The 21,063-nt window shown below is 32.9% G+C and overlaps 1 protein-coding gene across 2 annotated transcripts in view; it reads left to right on the top strand.

Annotated features, from left to right (window-relative positions):
• Milt (trafficking kinesin-binding protein milt) overlaps positions 1 to 21,063 on the top strand; it is a 119,411-nt gene that overhangs the window by 44,630 nt on the left and 53,718 nt on the right. The gene's annotated exons all lie outside the window — the stretch shown is intronic.

The following is a 21,063-nucleotide window of genomic DNA, read 5'->3' on the forward strand; positions in this document are numbered from 1 at the left end:
TTTTTTTTTTATAAAAACAGCGATCTCACCTTGTAAGTTCTGATAACAAGAGATAAAGGAAAGTTCTTGAAAGTAGCATTTTTAGTTTGAATAGAACTCGTAAAACACGAAACTTTGTTTGTTGCAAGGAAGCATACCTCGTGTATCAATATGAAAAAGTTCTCGAGTATTGTAATAAAGACTGAATACTATTCAATGCATCGTGGTGCAAGAATATTATGCAATTATTACACTTTTTTAATATGTTATTCATTTTTCACTCTTTATCTTATCAAATCATTTTCAATAGACTTTGTACAATAATTTGTTTCGTGAAACCATTAACACACCGATTCCAAAATATCTATTTTCAAGAGAACAGATTGTACAATGTGTAGAATGTTTAACAATTATAATATTATGCATAAAGTATGACAACGACTAAAAAAAACCTCTCATAGAAACCGTACTTGATAGCTAACAAACGTTCCATCTTTTGGTCGAAATAGCAAGCCTCCTAAATTGAAATTTATTTTACTTGTTGACAGAATTTATTTATTATAACTTCATGAAAAATTATTCTAAAAAGATAACAATTGCAAATTTTGGCTTTTCGTAATAATTGTCAAAATCAATCTCCTTCCTAACTGTATTAATGATATGACAATTATTTTCGGAGTTGTTACAAGTCTCGATTTTCAGGATACCTAATATTTTGTGTAAAATCATATGAAGATGTCACATGATAATTTATGGCTAGCATATAAAGAAATTTTAATAAACCTGTAAGATTTTAAACCCCGTATGAGTTCGTAACGTAAATGCTTTGGTTGATTAATTTTGTAAACATATAAGAACGTTATAATTGAACTACATAATAAGTAATATTATACTAATAAGATTACGTTAATACATTATGTTAATAATGTATTGAGATACGAAAAGTAGTATCTAATTTATTTAGTAAATCTCAAGTCATTCTAAGCTGAAAGATAAGGATCATGATAAAATAAAAAAATAAAAATAAATAAGATTTGGATGCTAAATTAACATTGGATGCTAAATTATTAAAGTTAAGAAAAAGGAAACTACTGTTTGTAAAATGTTATTATTAAATCCATCCAGTTTTCTAAGTCACTAGCTCAATTTCAGCAATACAGTTTTAAACGCAAACGAACGATGTGATATGTCAACTTTTCTGCGTCGATGAAAATTGAATATTCTGCACGTTTAGTATACATATATACTGCTGCGTAAAATCACGTACGCAGTAACTTTCTACCTTCACAAATCTAGCGCTTCAAACATACTAAATCGCCATGATTCGTGTTCGTTCAAGGTAACATAAATGGATAAGAGAACGAAATAGTGTTCTTGAAGCAAATTGGATTGTCGATAGACCGTTCAATGGATTACCAGGGAAGAACATTTTCTATCAAGTTTAAACTGCTTTCCATCACCGAACAGCTAACAATGGATGAAAATCTGGTTATTCGGTATTATTTAATTTCAACTCTTCCATCGAATGTTAATATTTTGAATACAAATTTGAAACATTTTAATTCATCAGAGAGTCTCCTGCGAATTTTCGCTTGACAAGTGCACAAAATTTAAAGTAAAAAAATAATCTGCAATTTATTCTTCATGTAAAATAATAATTTTGTACAACGATTGTATAAAACAAGAATTATGAAATTATATAAAAACATATTTGTTCTTTTAACAGTACTAATCAAATGAAAATAAAGTAATATTCTTAAATTCTTCCGATATTTTCACTATTCTGTAACTTTCTTATCAGCTTTTGCAATAAATAAAATTTATTTCGGAGTACTCTTTCATAGAAAATAGAATATATTGCTTCATAAAAATAAACTTTAGTTGCAGGATTTAAAAATTAAACAAATCTCTGGATCACTAAATAAATAACACGACTCAATCGTCAGAGTAACGTGTAACTCATGTTTTAGGTGAATTAGAATAAGTATACATAAAATTAATATAATAAGTTCGACAACGTTTATTCTCTACAATATGTAGCTTGTAAACATTGTGCCAATCACTTTTTCAAACGTTCGACATGTGGTACAATTTTAATTGGATCAGTATCGCTTTTCGTTTCTGCCAGAAGATTGAACGGCTTCGAAACAAATTGTTAATAAATGTTACGTAAAGATTCGAACTGTGACAGTTACGATGACTGAAAATAATGTTATGGCAATTACAAGTAAAATCGGTTCCAGTTAATTTTGTTTGCCTACAATGCACTTCGGTAAAACAACGAGAGAAGTTGGGAATATTAGTTAGAATAAAGTATTATTACTATAAAAATAAAGATGTGATATCATTGAATGTTCAGTATAATATTTTCTGTATTAACTTTTCATAACCGAAATTCTCATGCAGAAGCCATGAAGAAGCATGTATACGAGATATTACTAATTCACATTTGTAAATGGAACAAGAACTTTAAAATACAAGTATGAGTTGAAATAAAATTATATCGTATTAATAATGCTCAATTAATAATATAATATACTTATATTATTAATAATGTATAATATATAATTACACAATATTGCATTATATTTTGTACAATATTGTATTATATTTCGTACAATATCGTATTATAATTATACAACATTTTATTGTACTATTTCCTTCATTATTAACCAAAGATTTTATATGATCTCATTCTACGCAATCAATTGTCCGCATACGAAAAAAACTAACTCTGGGTGGAATATCGATGAGTGGATAAAAGAGAAGATAAATGATAAAGCGGCGTGTATTTTTAGACACTTTGGCGGTGTAATCACGAAATTAATTTTTTGTACGACTTAAGCAGACGTTGGCAGGTATTTATCAGAGGTAATTGATTAATCGGGTCTACTCTTCCAAGCAGACGAAACAAAATGTACTGGCATTCGAAACAATTAAAATAAGAGCTTCGATCTTTGGTTTTTATAATTATTTTATAAATATTTTATTTAATATCATCATTATTTTATTAATCTGTTCTATTGTAAATTAATTAGCATTCACATATATATATAAATATATCAAATAAAACCAGAAACATTTTAGTTCCATTTTTTGATAATTTGTGATTTCTTTGAAAATAGATCGCAAGGCAAAGGGGTTCATAAACTCTTTAATGACTGAATTGTGTCCAAGAGAAACTCAATAATTTTCTCCTCAATAATAATGTTAAATGAACTTTACATCATTTAAATATTTTAGTTTATTATTTAACCTGTTGCGTTATAGTAATCGAAATAATTTGATGGATTACGGATAAGATTACTGTGGTCTCCCAATGATTTTTCAAGAAATTCTTCACCGTCGATCATCGATTTCAACAGAATTATTAGAAAACTGCTGGTAGATAAAGTGTTAACCACTTCGGTACGGCGCGCATCGACCACGAAATTTTGCCCACGGCCGGCACTCACCATTCGTATGCTACTTCGTGCATCGACAGTGAATCCGTTTTGCTCTTTTACAGATCTTTGACGAGAAAAGCTTTGAAGCACTAGATATGTGTATTTCTGGACGTAAACACTGCAATTGCAGAGATAAGGCAAAAGTTCTTGGCAGTCGACTATAGTCGACACTCGGCTGTGCGTGTTCATCTGTGGCCGTCGACTATAGTCGACACTCGTACCGAAGTGGTTAAGCACGACAGGCTGTTGTAGAATGTGAAGGGATGAAAACGAGAGAAAATATTTACCACGCCATCAGAAGAGGACTCCTCGAATCCACGGAAAGCGGACATTGCAGCCGGAGGTGTAGTCCTCATGTCCAAGGGTAGCCATTCACTCCTAGAAGGCGAGCTACCCTGCACCGATGGGGATCCGTGCTTTCCACCCCTTGTCCCAAGTCGCGGTCTGCCACGACGTACCTTTCGACCTGAACAAGTATTATTATATCATATACGCTTTTCTTATGCTATACATATATACATATATCACCTAAAAGCATCGTAACCCTTAAATGCATACGATTGCGGAAATGTAATACAATCACTTTCACGTTTTAACACTTGGATGGACACGCCAGTAATTCTAAAAATTTCGTTTAGGTAAAGAATGTTTATTAATCAAACGACAATTGAAAAATGAAGTTGTATAACATCAATTATGTTCTCATTATTCTTACGTTTCATGAATTCTAATAAAATTAAGAAAGATGTATTAAATTAGCGTGAAAATTAATTTTCAAATATGATATATTAAATACACGACATCCTCTGTTTATCTGTATCTATTAGCTAGAAAATATTGACGAAGAATTCGAGCACATGAATCTGTCATTTTTCTCCATTTATCTGTATTTTCGTTATTAATGATTATATGTCTTTTTTCGTTATAGTCCCGTACGTTTAGTGTACATTAAAGCGTCGCAGATCGGATCACTTTAATTACGAAGTTTACAGATCATTTTAATTACGCTTCTCCAATTAAAAAAGCAATAAATAGTTTTCAGTTGATAATCAAATATAAAAATTAATATCATATCCATTTCATAAGCAATATATTTTAGTTAGTAATTGTCGCTAATTCCTACGTTCGCAGTTAAGGGTTGAAGTGTTTCATTTTATACCGCTCCACAGAAAAATATTATCGATTCGCGGAAACCGGTGCGAACCAGTTGAATCCCATCACAGGTTAAATTGTGCACAAGGTCGCCCAAATTGGGAACACGGACATCAAAGGTTGAAACAGAAGCTTCATCTCTGGTATAATAATCTGCGATTCTACATATGTGTGACGCCAGCAAAAGAGCAAACAGATAACTGGCTGGCGAAGGACATGTGTAATTGATCATTCGATATGCATTATTTACTGATCAAGCCGCTTTTCATGGTCGTCAGAGATCGCGGTTATTAGGGATGCGCTTTCTAACAAATAAACTGTGAAATTTACACATGTATGCGTAAAATGAGTAGATGAAATACGTAACAGAAAAAACACCAGAAGCATTTCATTATAACTGGTATATTACTTAGAAACGGAATAGAATTATTAACAGATGAAATCAGTGTTTATCCAACGTTCGTTTTATGAAGCAGACAATTTTTATTCAGCATAAAGATTTGCAGTCCATTGATAATTTTCCTATTTTAGGAAACGAGAAATATAATTGTTTAGCAATACTAATAATGCAATGATATGGCCAAATGTATTATTAAAGTAATTTAGGGTTAAGTTAGTTTATGATAACTTTACTATTCATTTCACTTGCCTTCTCAACATTTTGACATGTACAGATCACATTTTAAGACATAACTCAAGATTTTCAAAAATGTGACGCACTCAAATGTATCCACACTGCTCATCGCACGAGCGTAACAGACGATGGTTATTGCATCTGCGTTCTGACGCACCGAATGTAGATATAAAAAGGCTGCAAACGTCTCATAAAACGTTGGACTGCCATAACTATGGATTTTATGACCTTGTGACTAAACTGCGGATTTTATGCACTTATGATTAGCCTGCGAATTTTATGCACTTATGACGAGACTGCGGATTTTAAATAAATAACTACTGAACGTATTTCTACAATCTCAATAATGGTAAATTCTAAAAGTTATAACCTGTTCTTTTGACGGGCACCGTAAATCTAGTGTTAATGAAAATATAAAATAATGGAACGATGGAAATAATTAGTCTGTTTAAGTAAAATTTGATAAAAGGTCGTATCGACACAGATTTTATAAAGATTGTTAATTTTCAAAGCACCATAATTATCAGCGTTTTTATAATTCCTCCCGGAAAGTGACCTGACAGAGGGATAAAGTTGTTAAGAGAAGAAAGAAATTATATTTTACATAAATATTTGCAGTCCACTTACGACAAAATTTAGCAGAACTAGTTGGACTATTAAAAGAATTTCTGCATCTTATTGTCAACATATTGAAATTGTTCAAAGAAGAGACAACTTTCTTTATTTGATTCTATTTGTTGCAATTTAAATGCGTCATTTTTAATCAATGAAAATTGTTGAAGAAAAAGGCAACATTTTACTCGTTTTCTATTTACTCCAATTTTTATATATTATTTTAAATTAATTAAAATTGTCGAAGGATCCTAAAAAAATTAATAAAATATAATAAGTTAACACAAAAACGAATTTTCAAATTTGAGCGAACAATTTCATCGCGTGCCAGTGAAATTGTTAAGCGGCAAAAGAAATTTAAAAATCGAAAGGCAATTTTCTAAATATTATACCGCACGCTGAGAATTCATAAGACACCCGCATTAATTTAAACAAAAAATATTGTTGACACCGATTCTAATTTTAAAGAACATATAACGCTTTACAGACCAATTCCTCGTGATATGTAAAATGGAAATATCGGAAGATTGAAATCCGTGATTTCCCTCCTATAACTAGTTTTATAGTAGCGGTAAGAAAATCTGTAAAAACGAAGGTTCCTTTATATTACCCTGACATTCTCCGAAAAATTTTGGCCGCAACAGTATGACGACAGAATTCGGGTTCGAAGCTCTGAACCATTCCTGTTCATATATTGGCAGTTTTTATTACTGACGCAGGTTTCGCCACGCATTCACCATCGAGCAAAGTTAGGAAACGTGAAACATCAAATAGCGTGGATGCAGAATATTGCTGGTAAATTCGTTATGCCTATAATTCACAAAATTTCAAAGCGCTGCATACACAAATGCAATACACATCGATGGCCAGATATTCGAAGCGAGATCCGGAGGAATATTATTCTGATGAATATAAATATACGATACGTATGCCTCGGTGAAGAACATATTGTTGTAACGACTTTGGCTTTGATCTAATATTCATGTACATGATCTTCAAAAACTAATAAAAAGACAAGAAGAAAGTTGAAAAACATAATTAAATATTAATAAAATTGAGAGATCAGTTAATTATATATGGTGAACAAAATTTCAAATTCGAACGGAGTACATTAAGAATGTCTTCACTATTTTATATTGCTGTTTTCTATTTTGGCAATAAATGCAAATAATCCGCTATCAAACTTGCTATACATGATTTAATCGTTAAAGATAATATTTCAAATTTAAACAGAGTGCGTTGATATTCATCAACAAAACTGAAATGAGCTTTGTTCACATATGCAGATGCGGAGATAATTTTTGATACGAATCTCGTTATACACGATCTAACTTTTCGTAATCGTTGTGAAGAAGTAGTCGCGCGCTGAAATTAATTACACGAGCACCCCGGTCTAATAGGATTACCCTAAAAGAGCGTAAAAATTGTAGAATGATTTTAATTGCAAAAAGGAAGCAGATTCAAACGAGTTAATCAAAGGGAAGAAACTCTTCCATAATTATAGAACGAAGGGAAAGAGAGGACATGGAGGGTCGCGAGTCGAGAAATACTGCTCTGTAATTATTATTTTAAAAAATGCAATCCGATGTCTATAGCCGCAAATTCTTTAAGAATCTTTCTAGCAACAGATATTAGGTAACCCGATATTATAAATGTCTCGTCAAAAACAAATCTCCAGATTTTATAGGACATTTATGAGTATGTAAAGTGCCCCAAACGGAAAAAGTACAACCTTTCTAATAATAAAATAACATTTTCTTGATAGCGACAGTATTATCATTATATAAAAATATCGAATACGAAGATAGATAATAGTAAAGAGACACAAGATACTTTTAGCAATTATATACTAATAGTTATTTAGCGATTTATAATAACAAAAACTGAAGAATTACCCAAAAAACATTGATGTTACGAGTTAAGAAAATTTAACATATATATAATCTACTCAAACTGATTAAAATAATAACAATAGTAATACAAATTTAAAAACTCCGTTTCCACCAAATTAAAAATGACGAATTTTTTAAATCGTAACAAATGAGAGCGGCGTAGCTTGGATAGATTTAGATCTAGATGGCAAGTCGTTCAGACCTAATATCAACGTAAAATGGACGTCTTTAAGGCATCGTGTGTCCCTTCTACTCAAGCATGGCACTCGGAAAAATAGGAGGCATCAAAGAGAAGATTTGGAGAAATCAAAACATTCGAAATGTTCGGAATACTGTACTGGCATTCTCACTACAAATGGTTAATACATTTGGGAGCTCCTCGAACGGCAAAGCATTCTCCCGCGTGTATGTTAAATACTTCTGCAGTACTGGTTTTCGATAGTTACAGGCTACAGATGGTGCTACAATTGAAACGCTTGCTTTTGGTTCAGTCTTGGATGCATCTGTATATATGTATTGGTACAGAGTTTCCATATTCTGCGCATATTTCATGAAATAAGGGCCTGCAGCCTGCTGAAATGGTTAGTATTTTCTTGTATATAATAAATATAGATTGATGATATAATTTTGTATATTATTTTGTTGTCAAAAACGTTGTTGCATGCTTGATGAGTATCTTCTTGTTAATGTTTAGCGTTTCATTGGTAACGTGAAATTTCTTTCATATGACGAAAAAAATTGTAGTTGTAATGGCTAATCTTCTAAATATCATTTTATAAGTTGTAGAAAATACCGAAAAATATGTAGAAAATTAATTACTGATTTTTACAGTAAACCTGGAGAGTATTGAGAGAGTATTTGTTTGGAACTTTTTGCCATTTTGATCATAATGTGCGTTTGAACCAAAGCGGCAACATTAATAGTGCTTTTTGCCTATTTTAAAAAAAGTAAAACTGATGACAAACTGTGAAAGTAATGTATGCATGCAGTATATGTATGCATTATGTGCTGAGTAGTACAATATACCGTTGGCTTTTATTCACAAAATTTACTACGAAAAAGTTTTATCAAAATCGACCACTTAATGACATTCAAAATTGTTGTGCGAACAGCTGCATCCTTGTGCAACAGCTAAGATCTCCTGATGGACGCCCAGGAGAATGACCTTAACAACATATATCTGGGTCAAGGTCATCGCAGAATGATGCATTCTATTTCAAATATTGTAAATGTTATCAAAAATGGGCCCAGAAATTATTTAATATATCCTCGCGTTAGCGAATATTATTTTCTTAGTATGTGTGTTCTTCTGTATTAATATTTTGCTTGTATTTATGCAGTGAAAATGAATTATAATAGATTGTCAATATGAAATTTAATTAATAACACATTTTTAATAAAAATCTGAATTCTATCTTGTATGGAACATATAAATCCGGATAATGGACATTGAAATAAATATTAATGTGCGACATCTAAGAACTGTTACTTACGTGTATAAACAAACAAATCATATAAATAAATGCACTCAATATTAAATCGTTTCCATTCCAAGTATTCGAAATAGTCAGTGAACTATAAAATATTTTTTATGGTCGTCGTATAGTACCAGTTCGAGAAAATGTTTTAACGACTCTCGTTTTATGCTCGAATGGACACACTTTTCCAACGATTTCCAATCGTTCAAAAAGCTTTACTACGACATTTTTTCCAATCTCGTTTTCTATTCAACGTAATTGTAACATACAATTTCGTCCGAATAATGTCAATTCTGTATCCCAAAATCATTGTTTAATATAACAACATCGTTCAAATAAATTAAGTGAATTTTGTAACATAATTTATAAATATGTCACATCAGAAAGTCCTATATCAAAAGCTGTCGACATTTCAAGGGACCGCAATGATATTTAATTGACATAAACGTATCCCGATATTTCATCTCGTTTTAAAATGTAATTTGTTTCATCTGAACGGTGGATTTTATGCATTTATCACAAAAATCAGTAGATAAAAATTCGAGTCGAAGAAGTGAGAAATATATTTCTCACGTCCCATCAGCTTCGCGGAGAAACGCGTTCACGTGTGATAAATATGAAAGTAAAGAATGGTAGCGAGTATGCGACTCGTAGTCAGAGGCTGAAATCAGTTCTTTGATACAATTGGTGTAGACTCGAATCTTCATAATCATATTCAATAAAAAATATTTTTATTTTTGGCTTCTCATCGATTTGACTTTCGTCGCGTATCTGTTTTTCGTTTTTCTCATCAAAATGATACCAAGTCCGATATAATCACCTGATGCAATTAAAATCACAATTTTATCGTGTTCAGCGTTATTTTAATCAGAAAATTGAGACAAATAGAACGGTAAAAATTTTATTGGCCAAAACCAAGAATAAGAAATTTTGTTTTTGAACTTAAAAAGCCGAGCTCGCGCGAGTTCTTTACTGTTTGTCGAATGCCCGGACAACATTGTTTTCCTTTGTCAAGTTCCTCTAATTAGTCGAATCTCGGTCTAGATAATGTAGAATTTAAACAATACGTAATTTATTGATAAAAAAAATAATCTTCATAACGCACTGAATTTTTTAGGCGGATCTTTTGAACCAGCACTTTAGTTAGACCAGCTGCTTTAAAAATCGTTGTTTAAAAACAAAAATGTACGTTTATATGACACTTTCACGATGACAAGTTTGGCAAATTTTCAAAACATCGTTCAAATAACGTGAGAGTATTAGTAAAAGTACAAAGTGTTAAGGTCTACAGAAGAAGTAATGCATCCAGAAAACATATGTCGAAGAAAATGTTAAATGAAATGTTAAATGATCTACATGTAAACGAGTTATATATTTGTAAGAACGGGTTCGATTATTAAACTAAAGTTACTAAAATAACTTCGCCTGCACTAAGTCTGCTACCAGAGAAATATTCCACAATCACAGTCGAACCCAAATATACCCCCACTCATGCTTTCATATGTACCTGAATCATAATCAATGGAAATCATGCAGCACATAACTCTTTTGTATTCGTAAGGGTGATGTTCAGTTAACTAAAACATACGCCGATGAATGATTCGCCGAGCAGGCACATCGCCCGCTAAGGTTTCGTAAGAAATGAACAGCTTGACAAAGTCTCACAAGTCGAATAAAAAAACATGGTCATTTATTTTCACAATTTTTGGCTTAAACAGTATACGTAGATCGAAGAGTCGAGTAAAATAGGAACCTAATGTAATAAACGCAAAATGATTGAATGTTCCGTTACGGTGAAAAGAATTCTCGAAAACATTTAAAGTTCGTCTGGTATTAAATATGCTTCGTTCTAATGATCGTCCATTAGTGACAATGTTTGATTAAGCATCAAAGACAACGCTTCCTCTTAATTAACAGAACGATTAATGGAACGATTAATTAGTTAGCTAAGCGGCTTAATGAGCGACCAGAAAAAGGAACTCTATAGAAAAATGTTCCAACCATTTGCAGTCTAAGAATGTAACTTAACAACTCATTCAAGTCTTCTATGGCTCGGTATTGTACGATTCTTACTGTTGACGCTTCCGACATGCTTTTCCACGTGTCTCTATGTCCATTTGCAATGTTGACGAGCAACACAAGTTTTTCCAAAAAGAATGGTTCAACAGTCATGATCGTACGAACACCTTCGCAGCCAACGATTTCTCCATGTTCCTAAAATTTGTCTCTTGAATTTTTCGATTCCTCGTAAATTGACTGCGGATCTTTATGCAAAATAAAAGCTGTCCAAGTCGATTGTGAAGAACAGAAATTTGGAAAAGAGTAAATCACTTTCTTTAATTACGTTAGTAAGTCGAAAATAGTGCCACGACGTTATCACATTCTTATAATTATTAGTACTTTTTTTCACCTACTCATTTTTATTATAAATAAATCAAATCCGCAGTCTATGCCAATGCAAGCAACTATTTTTACGCCATCGTCTGCGAACGTGTTCGGATGCGTGTCCCTGTATGTTGATGCGCGAGAATCTAAATTCTTTTAGTTCAACAATAAATAATTAATTGCTGGCAAGAATTGTCTGAACATCTTTCAAATAACTTGAAAGATCATTCGCAATGAAAATCGAGTATCGATGAAAAGATTTTCTTCCGATTGGTATGATTCTGGTATAGTCACCGCTTAATCATTTATTGTTCACAAGTGAAATTATAAAGAGGAAATGGAGTCGCGCATAAATCAGTTTACAATAACACAGAAATGTTTTACCAACGACTGCAAAAGGTTTACAATATTATCATCCCTGTTATTATTGCGAAGGTCAATCTGCACAGATAATTGCTCACAGATAAGTGGACAAAGACGAATTTTACGACCGCGATAGAAACGATATTAATAATTATAATACTTGTAACGCAAACGACGTTTAGTTGCTACTTATCACATTTTTTTTTCATTTAAACCGAACTGAAGCTATTCCAATGTTATCATTTTGGAAAGATCCTACGTTTAAAGTTTGTCAAAAAATACTTTTAACTTGTCCACTTAGAAAAATACATTATTTTTTCCCTTCGCCACGTTTATTTTTTTTTTTTACACTTGATTCAAACGACAATTTGCAAATGAAACACTCGCATACATCGGAGACCCGCAATTATCTGTTCAGAAATTTGTCTAATCGTAAGTACAAAATCTTATTACCATCTGTTATCGTCGACATTTAATGTTTCTTTCACACAGCAAAAAAAGGACAGAAAGCGATTATTCAGTCGTTCGTGTGAATAATTATGAATTATTATTATTTTGTATATATACGCTATGTCACTCGGGACAGTATATAATAATAGGTCCTACTAAATAAAGTCACTTAGATTAAAGCGAGAAAAATTTCTACGTCAGAAGCGAGAAAATTCGAAGAAAATCCACTCGAAGTGTTTCCCCTCTATGTACATGCAAACTTTTGTTTCTCAATGCGAAAATACATTATGTCGTAAATCTTCCATGCCGATCTCGTTTCCGCTCGGCTTTTCCTTTGTCTTTTGTCTTTTTGTCTTTTGTTTTTCATTCGTAATATTTTAATCACTCCTGGTAGAAATTTTAGAAACAATTTTAATCAAAGATTTCAGCGTCTAATATATGGACTTGTTTCAGATACCTTTACGTAACTGTCAGAAAAGAATTCAATTCGTACTTCGTTTCCCTTTGGCAAAATAACGTTGCAAGCATCGCGGATGAAAAATTTTCTGTAGCGAATAATTTTCCCGAACTTATTCTCACACCAAGAGCATCCTCCGCGATATAATGTATATATCTGAATTGTTCGTATCAAATGCTGAAAGGATTGTGCACACGTAAAACTCTTCGTGGACTTTTGCAAATAAACCTCGTTTTCCATTTTTTGTTCACACACTTGCATTCAATAGTTCAATTATTTTAAACACTTCACATCTCGAACAAAACTAGACGGTCATTTTGTCCTCGACCTGGCGGTAAAAATTCTATACTCTAGTTTCCCATGACTTTTCGTAAAAATTGTTTGGATCTAATGTTCGCGATCTGATGCAAGGTCTTCGGGTACGATATTTGCAATTATACTCCCCCAAAAAACGTGTCAGACGCTTGATAATTTAGTGTCCAATGTGTGTTCTTTTTTTTCTTTCATTCGTACAAATGTTTGCTTGCAATGTGAATTGCAATCCTAATTTTCTTCGGACTCTCTGCAAAAATTCGAAGGTCTGTTGTTCCCGATCGTTTCGCGAAATTGTCCGAAACGCTCCCGAAGATTCTTCGTTACCGCGGAAAGTTCCATCGCTTCTCGTACAATCTTCCTGAGAAACGTTCGGAGAAAGTTCCCAGCGACTATATTTGAAACTCGAAAACTTTCCTTGCTCCCTCGTTTCATTTCTCACGAACTCTGATCTTTCAATGTACACGGGCATGTTTGCGAAGAACAACAGCCTTTGTTTATTGCAGAGATCTTCAGCTAGCCTAACTGACGAACGCGGAAGTTCTGTTTACCTTGGCCATCAAAGTTTAACTCGTATTTTTAGCACTTTCATTCTTCACTCGCGATATTCAGTTCTCCTTTAATTCTGAGCCTGTTCTCTGCCCTTTTCCATTTCTTTCGTACAAATGTTTGCCGAATTGTGCAATGAATATGCCATAGACCGGCGAAGATTTCTCAAGAAACGTATACGATTCAGAAGCGTAAGCCCACGTTTCTTTGAAAATTATTTAGGCAGTCCAAGCGCAACAAATAGCGGCAATTTGTTCACAAAATTGTTTAGAGAAAATAGTTTTCTCTAAGAAAGTAAAAACATTAACCTTTTCCGTTTGCTTCTCCTCTGATTACGTTCATTTGTTTGTTATCTTAAAATAAAAATTGTGCTCTGCATTATTAATGGCATTATTATTTCTGTACAACTAAATTAAAAATTCCTTATTTACCTCAATTTTAAGATGAATGGACTTACACTAATTGGCTTCTGGATCTGTCCATACATGACAATGTTCTCAACATTATGCAAGTATTTGTCAAACATCGTATACGCATACAAGTAATTAATAAAATCGTTAAACGTCCGAATCGCGCTTTGTCGTTGAAAATCTGCAGAACTTCCGGGCTCGCCGAATACAAAAATTCCGTAGGTCTACTCGTTTTGTTTGTAAGGATATTTAAGGACATTGCGTAAGTACAATCATCCCAAATAGTTGGAAGAAAAGTATAAAGCAGAATGTTTCCACCACTGCGATCCCATCTGCAGCGAGCAGGGGCTAAACGACTTTCGGAATGAATTCGATTGGCCATCGAACATCCGAAAGTTCTGAACATTCTGACTTCCCGTTTCTGTTTCCGTGAAAAATTCTGAAGTTTCGTGGAATCCATTTTTTGCAAAAATCTAAAGCTCTTCGAATTCACAGAAGGTGTTTCGACCGTCGGCATTGCTACCAGCGAACAGAGAACGTCTCTCTCTCTCGCGGCAATCGGTCTTTAATGAGACTCTCAGTTCAATCAAACTGCAGTTTCGAACGCGTGCTTTTTGCAAAAAGAAGGATTTCCTAAAATAGATTTGCAAAACCTGTTGGAATCTATCACCTTGGATTCTCGTTCGGTGAATGTTCTCTCTCACTGAAATTCGCAACCGGGCTCTTATACAACGCAGAAAGCTAGAATTTACAGCTCGATAATTTTACGTTACCTTTAGATAAATATTAATAGATAGACATCTTACTAGTAGTGCTTAACTTCATTGTAAAATGGTTCGTATGCATTGTTGTAGGAAACAATACCTAGCCAAAGGTCCGTTCAAATAAATAACGATGGAACGTTCATGATCAATTTAAAGTGACGACAAAACACATGTACATGCAAAACCTCGTGAAAAGTGCTTCCGTAATTCAATTGAATCTTTTAACGTACAGAACAGAACGTAATTAATGTTGCCAACGGTAATCATTTATTGCCTGTTTATTATTACCGTGTGTAATTTGAAACAGCTTTCTCATACGCGAAAAGGTGAAAAATTATCTGCTAGAACGGTTCCTAATTATCTTGATTCAACGAATTAAGTATAACGAAATTATTATGCTATTATTCATCCTTTATCAATTTAACGCTGATTACTAGCAATTGAAGCAATTCGTGTTCTTAGAAACACGGCAATACAAACATAAGCGGACATCGAAAACATTTTTACTCAGAAATCTGTCTCAATGGCACTTATATTGTCGATACGTTAACTAACGGGGAGAGATCACATTTGGTGAGATCACTCGATACAATGAAACATTTTCGTGAACGATCTAGTTCGAAATTAAGCACTCGCTCGAGAGCACTTGTGCGTATCGGTTTGTAAATTCAACGATATTGAAGAATTCATACATTAACGGCGTAAATAGAAAAGTCTAAAATTCGTCTGTCCGCACTGCTAGATACGCGATAAATCGTTTGACAATTTCTTCAATTTGTACATAATTTTTGGCAGTCATCAAAACTAGAAGCAGTTTCTGTCGTTTTTAGCCATTGTTATATGTGTATACATTTTAACAATGAAACGCTTTAAATAATCATTTTAACGATTTTTATGTAACTATATATAGATATCGTTAATTATTGCTTTTCATTAGGCGTCTATCAGTACCAACTGATAATAAATGAGTACTTCAATTACTCATTGCGGCATCTTTAAATGTTTTCTAAAAAATAATTATTGATAAACTTGAATCGCCAAATTCTAGAAAAGTACTTCAGGACTTTTGTAAATGTTTCAAGTTCGTTCTAGATTCACCGGAAAAGGTTTCATTGAAATCAGTCACTCCATGGATTTTATGTACGTCTCTCCTTTCAAGTTGATACATAAATTGCATTTTGGAAAAACTGCAAAGAAAATCGAATTCATGGAAAATATTCCAACGAACAATCGCTATTTGATTAATAACATGATATTAGCGTGCTGATACCTTTAAGCATGTGATTAATATACAATTTCTCATCGATCAATTAACAAATTAATCGATAGATGTAAAGTTTTTTAACACTTCAATCGATCTGCTATTTCAGTTTCATTGCTGTCGTAAGCTTAAACAAAATTCAAATGTACGGTAGACCTGTGAAAGGGCAAACACAAACTCAGTACGGTCTTTAAATAAAACTGTATAAAATCCAAATAAGCAATAATCAGTTTATAACTGAATTGAAACAACAACGTACAACGATGTACCTTTAGAAAATGAAGTGTATGCGTTTAACAGCACAAAATAAAAAGCAAACAAGATTACAAAAGATTGCACGAAAATTACGTATACCTCTACGTATTTTAATACTGATGAACTAACTACGCTTACGTTCGAAAGATTGCACTATCGATTACTGTTCCTTTACAGTTATAAAAATCACTATTAAAAAATATAGTGAAATACTGGTCGTTTGAGTACGCTATCAAGTAGAAAATCCCTTTTTATATTAGACACAAAAACGAGGGATATAGATACTATGATGAGGAAGAGAAAGAGAGAGAGAGAAAGAGAGAATGTGTGTGTGAGAGAGAGAGAAAAAGAGCGAGAGAGAGAACTAAGAAATATTAGATTAATTTGCAGTACAATTTGCGAATTCTTCGGTCGCAATTTCAGTGAAGTATATTTGAGAAATATACTCTTCCTATTCACGGAGCTCGTTTTCGTCTTATAAAAATTTGTCCTTTCGTTTAATATCACTCATTCGAAAAATCATTAAAATTATCGTTCATCCTGCAGACGGTGTCAAAAACTCAGAAACGGATTCGCTCGATTACAATTATGTACCATCGTCGCATAAGTTCTTTCGTATCTTATATTATTTTACTCACTAGCATAAAACGTCGGCGTTTCTTCTCGATCGTGCACAATTTTCACTGACGACGAAACTACGACGTCCGAAACGCCGGCATTCGTTACAACGAAATAACTTCACTTTCCGAAACGTTTATCATCGTTTGACAATTATTTTTCCTATTTTTTGATCTTCCTATCATTTTACATACGCACGCCTCAGTAACATAAGACGATCTTCAGAAATTCTGGCAAGATAGCAATTCAGCGGACCATGCGCGCATAAAAAATTTGTAATTTACAACAGGAGAATCCTCCGGCGTGTAGAACCGGGGCATGCTGCAGAATTTTTCCAGAAGTTTCTTGCCAGATCTTTTGTCAATAATAAACGCGTATACGAACATACATAACGATACATTTTATCCATGGACAATTTAGAATTTCTTTTGTATTTTCTTCTTCTTTCTTTCTTTCATTTATTTATTTTTTTTTTGACACCCTGTAGAAGTTGCTGGAACGTTTCGAAACCATTTTGCGAATCATCTTTCACCCTGACTAGATTTCATTTCTTGGAAATGAAAAAACGAAAATACTCCGAACGAGAAACCAACCTCCTTCTCCGCTTACCCCTAATTCTAGTGCTACAGTTAATTACTAGCTCTCGAATACACGAATCGCTGTAATTTACAATATATACAACAAATAAACAAATGCACTTCCCTTGAGAAAAAAGAGAAAAACTAGACGAAACTAAAGAAAAATTGAAAGTTTCATCGAAAAGTTTCGTTCGAATATATCTTAAACATTACTTTCAATAGTGCTACATTCTGAATAAATAATAATAATAATATTATTATTATTAATAATAATAAAAATGATGATGACAGTAATAATAAAAATTAATAACAGTTAAAATGAATCGATCGATGAAACACAGGAATGTTAATATCCGTATCTACTCGTCGAATGTATGTACTTATTCTTTTCGTTTGTTTGGCTGTTTTAATAAAAGATAGTTGAATCGAAAATTAGAAAGTTCGTGAATGATTCCATGCACGATCGTTTGAATTTCCATCGAAAATTTATCTGTGCTCCGTTTATGCACTTTTCGATCGAATATTTCAAGCTTAATCTTGTCGGAGCCTAAGTACTACAAATCTGTGAAAGTACAATTCGATACTTTCTGATTTTCGTTTTATCTGAATATTTCCCACGTTTACCTCGTAATCGCGACGAAGCGTTACAACTTTCCAATTTTCAAATCTCCCACCCATGAGAAGAAAAGAGTCATATGTAAGTAATAAATGAAGAGGACTTTGAAAATGTTGCGAAAAGGTGCTTTCTCCTGACTGTGACATTTCCTAGACAATGAATTTCTTTTTTCTTTTAACGTTTTTACTCTTGCTGTTAGTCAGTTGATTATTCAGCGGTTTCGGTTTTGGGGAAATGGAAAAACTGTATTACTCTGTTGGAATGTTTCAATGAATGAATGAATCAATCAATCAACTAATCGGCTGATCGGTATATCACTTTTAATGCCCAGCGAAAGATTGCAAGTTAGAAAAATGGTATCCCTGTAACTGTCTTTGTTTCATTTACTTCTGTTTCGAATCCCGGTTTATGCGGTTCATTGCTTTATCCATTCTATTTCTCTATCATTGCGGTTCGCTGTTTGATTCTGCTTATTGTGTGATATATGTATATGTATATGAGCCTCGGTCCGTAAATCCAATCCATCGATCACGTCTGAAGTTAGAAACTGAAGTGATTCACAAATTAAACTGTAATTCAAGCTGCATCACTGAGATCAATCATAAAACTTCTACAGAAGTTCTATCAAATAATGAAACATGTGTACACGCAATTACTAAAACAAAACGATAGATTTTTATGAATAAACAAGATTGTTTAAAAATAATAAATGTCCTTTAGAAACGAAACGACAATGTTTGTCAAATTCAATAAAACGCAAGAAAGTCTAAAACACCGAAATTCTCTTATATAATTCAAAGAATTAATTCAAAGTTCGCTCTTTTCCTAATAACAAAAAACGACATTTACATGAATTTTTATAAAAATCGTTTTGAAATGTAAATCAATTTTTTTCACATATTCAAATATGTTTACCAAGAGACAGATATAAATATGCACGTGAGTACAAATCATTCGTATAAGAAATCAGTACGAAATCGATAAGTCTGATTTTGGAGAAATCAGGATGACTTGAAGTAAAACTGTAAATCAAGATCGAGAAAGAATCGACAGACCGAGGTTTGCAACAGGCTGTCTGTACAACAATCTTAATAACATGATATGCAACATTTATATTCTAATCTTAGATTGAGTAAAAACTATGCGCTGGGCACGAAGCTCTCTCTGTTCCACGCGTTGGAAAAAAGAAGAATAGAAGAATCCTCGGAAAAAGTGCGTAACGATAAAAAAAAGACCTGTCCACGTACGAGACGAAAAAATTGGAATTAGTTTGTTTTTCCCATCTCTTTCGTGGTTACTGCTTGTGTAGCTTCAGTTAAAAATTTGATCGGTCGCAGTCGTTGCGACCCCGGCACTGTTGTAAAACGGTATGTAAATATACTTATTATAATAATATATAGCTGCATCTGTGATTTGATTGTAAATCGTGAGGTAAGGAGCCTGTGTGAACGGCGCGATTAATTCGCGAAACATTTCGATCTTTCTCGGACACGGGAGTCTAAACGACGATTCTCAATAATTTGATTATAATTCTAACTATAATCGAGTCGCAATCGCAACAGAACAACGGAATCGCTCGAACACTAATTAATAACCACTCGGTTAATAATTTCAATAAACACCATTAGAGAAGATACGTGAAATTTTCGAAGACAAACATCATTTCAAACATCATTTCATTGACTCTAAAGACACTGTGAGTGAAATAAAATTGAAATTCCGTTGGAATAAAATTATTGGAAGTCCTAGACTCGGCATGTCGAGAAAAATTTATCGAACACATCGCGCTCACGGAACTATTGTCATCTGTAAAATATAATATAAAAGATCCTGAGTTGTACTGTGTGGTACTATGGCTATGGAGTTCGGCGGTGTCTGAGACGGTTCTATCTTCTTCTTATCATCAAATCAATGCGTTACGTGAATTCATTGAAAAATTTCCTTGCGAACCAATGTCAAACAAGTCATAAGCCAAACGTTGGACGCTACTCTAAGATTTACAATTGCAGACTATAAAATTGTTAAGATACTGCTCAACAAAGGTGAATCTGCGTATAAAAATGTATGCAATATCAATCAGTATCTTAAAATGTTATAGTACTCTCTGCACAAAGAAATACTCTCAAAAGGATAAATACTTGAAACACAAAACTCCACAGAGCAAAATCATAACAATGGTAAAATTCAATGTAGTTGACATTAGCTGAACTTAAAATCTCACAAAAGTTAATGAAAAGAGCATTCGAAGTATACAAAAAATTTGTGACAAGAAAAAAAAAAAGAAATTTTATCAGAATCTTGGAAATGGATATCCATAATATTAAAATTCTTAGCTGAAGAAAAAGATTTTAATTTTAATGAAAAATATTTGTCGTCTGCATCTTTGTATTATGAAAAGTGAACACTGAATCCAGTAATAGAGATGTAATAATAATGCTTTACGACTAATCAATTCTCTTGAGTAAAATAAGCTAAAAATACTTCTGCAATAAAAAGAAAATGCTTGCTACAAATACTTTACAATGGCATTAAAATAGAAAATTACTAAAAAAAAATTAAAGATCATAAGTATAAAAGAAACATAAGTGAGTCGTATAGCTCTGTAATATCACATTAGAGCATGTAACAGAATTCTACTTAAGAATTCTATGTATGTAAGAAAAGCCATCTCAGACACAAGCCTCTTATAATATATTAAATTCAATCTGCTGCATCACGATGGTTTCCCATCGATAACTGTCAATAATAAATCCTCTGTAAATCTGCTTGAGCTGTAAAATCGGTTGGCTGTCTATCGCACCGTTAAACTGCTACGTGGTGAAAAATATATTATAATATGTTCGTACGTCATC

This window comes from Augochlora pura, chromosome 4 (genome assembly GCF_028453695.1).
Source record: "Augochlora pura isolate Apur16 chromosome 4, APUR_v2.2.1, whole genome shotgun sequence".
Lineage (NCBI taxonomy): Eukaryota > Metazoa > Arthropoda > Insecta > Hymenoptera > Halictidae > Augochlora > Augochlora pura.